The 1,748-nt window shown below is 42.4% G+C and overlaps 1 non-coding gene across 1 annotated transcript; it reads right to left on the reverse strand.

Annotated features, from left to right (window-relative positions):
- Nucleotides 1-1,195: 1,195 nt before the first annotated feature.
- Nucleotides 1,196-1,269, reverse strand: trnai-aau (transfer RNA isoleucine (anticodon AAU)). The gene has a single exon. It is a non-coding gene; the product is annotated as a tRNA-Ile (tRNA).
- Nucleotides 1,270-1,748: the final 479 nt, after the last annotated feature.

Below are 1,748 nucleotides of genomic sequence, written 5' to 3' on the forward strand. Positions count from 1 at the left end.
GGATGGATCTGTTCACTTTTTTCAGTTTTTTCACTGGTCCATCAAAGCTGGATTAAAAAAAGATGCAAAAAACAGACAGTATCACCAAAAAGGGAGATTAAATGCTGCCGAAACCTTGGATCGAAGGATGCCCCAACAGATCACCTGTTTAACTGTCTCCTCACTGGGGGATTTCAATCAATGAGCAATATTATTCTCTACTTTTCTTTTGTAAAATGAAACCACTACTGTCACTTGGAGTTAATATCCCTGTGTTCCAACTCCTGAAGAATAAAATTGTGAGTTTCGTGATATTTTCTGGACATATTTCCTGCTGAAAGAACTATGAACTCTTTTCTAATTTACACAATACTATATACACACTCATCAAGCCTCCGAAACTGGCATCCTTGGTGCTGCTCTCTCCTCCCAAACCTCATCTCATGTGACTGTTACATCATCACTCTGATTGTGGGAGGGGTTAATCCCACTGTCTTCAGCATTAACCCTTTACATCCTCATACTGCACTGTCTGTCCAAAACAATCGGTGGAGGGAACTTGAATTATCAAAACAGCAACAGCTGCCAGTTGAAAATCAACTCAACCCATCAGAGAGAGACTGTCAGAGAACTTCCTGCATCCAGTCCTGACCCCGTCACATTAAGCAGCTGCTCACCCAGACAACACTCTCATCAACACTGAACATTTTTACTGAGACCCTTCAAATACTGTTGATAAAAGGCCGCAAAGATCAAAGTTCACACAGTTGTATTAAATACAACAAAGTTTAATATCTTCTCACCGTTTCTCGGTAACCACATGAGACATAGGTTTTCTTATTTGGTTCCTTTGATTTTTCTTGTTCCTGACTGACAAATATTCCAAACCTCAGATAAACCCTCCCACTTGTGTCATGTCCCAGTCTCGGTTAAAAGCAACACATAATGACACAAACACTCTCCTTCAGTGAGATGAATATCAAGCTGTTTTCCAGGTTGAATGTTACTGTGAACAAATTTATGTCAAAGAAGTTACGTTTGATGGATCAGCACTGAAATTCTGCCGAAGGAGGAACAGCCCTTCCAAACTCAAATCCTTCACAAAGGCTGTTTTTTTTGTGATTGAAATTCATCAAGTATTTTGAATTAAAGTTAACAAGACACAGATGTCAATATAGATAATGAAACTTTTCAAGCATGTTGCTACTGTGAAATGAGGCTCTGCTGGGAGTTGAATCCAGGATCTCCTGTTTATTAGGCAGGTGCTTTAACCAACTAAGCTACAGAGCCAGATCGCAAATACATGAGTAATTGAAATCAGAGGAAGGCCTTGTAGATAGTGGGCAGGCTTTGGCGAGTCAAGAGCTGAGTTCGTCACGGCAGTGTTCTCAGCCTCTGACTCGCTCTTGTAGTTGTAGCTGTAGTTGTAATTGTAATAGGCAACCGTCCGTCTCGGAAGACGATGGGCTACACCCGGGGTGTACGTCACCTCTGTATGAAACATCGTTTGTTGTGGCTGTCGAGGATGACTCGTGAGTGACAATCCCTTCCGCAGCTGGTACAGATGAATGTCATTGGCCCGAGGTCGACTGATAATTTTTCCTTCCTCTGAGCTCTCTTTCCCACCATCTGGTCATTTCTTTTGTCCTCTGCTTTTCCCATGGTCTTCCTGAATGCCTTTCTCCAGGAATTCCAGTCAGCAGGAAGGACTTCCCATGCATCGACTCCAATCCCAGTCTGCTTGAGATCTCGCTTTGCAGATGTCCTTG

This window comes from Heterodontus francisci, unplaced genomic scaffold (assembly GCF_036365525.1).
Source record: "Heterodontus francisci isolate sHetFra1 unplaced genomic scaffold, sHetFra1.hap1 HAP1_SCAFFOLD_59, whole genome shotgun sequence".
NCBI lineage: Eukaryota > Metazoa > Chordata > Chondrichthyes > Heterodontiformes > Heterodontidae > Heterodontus > Heterodontus francisci.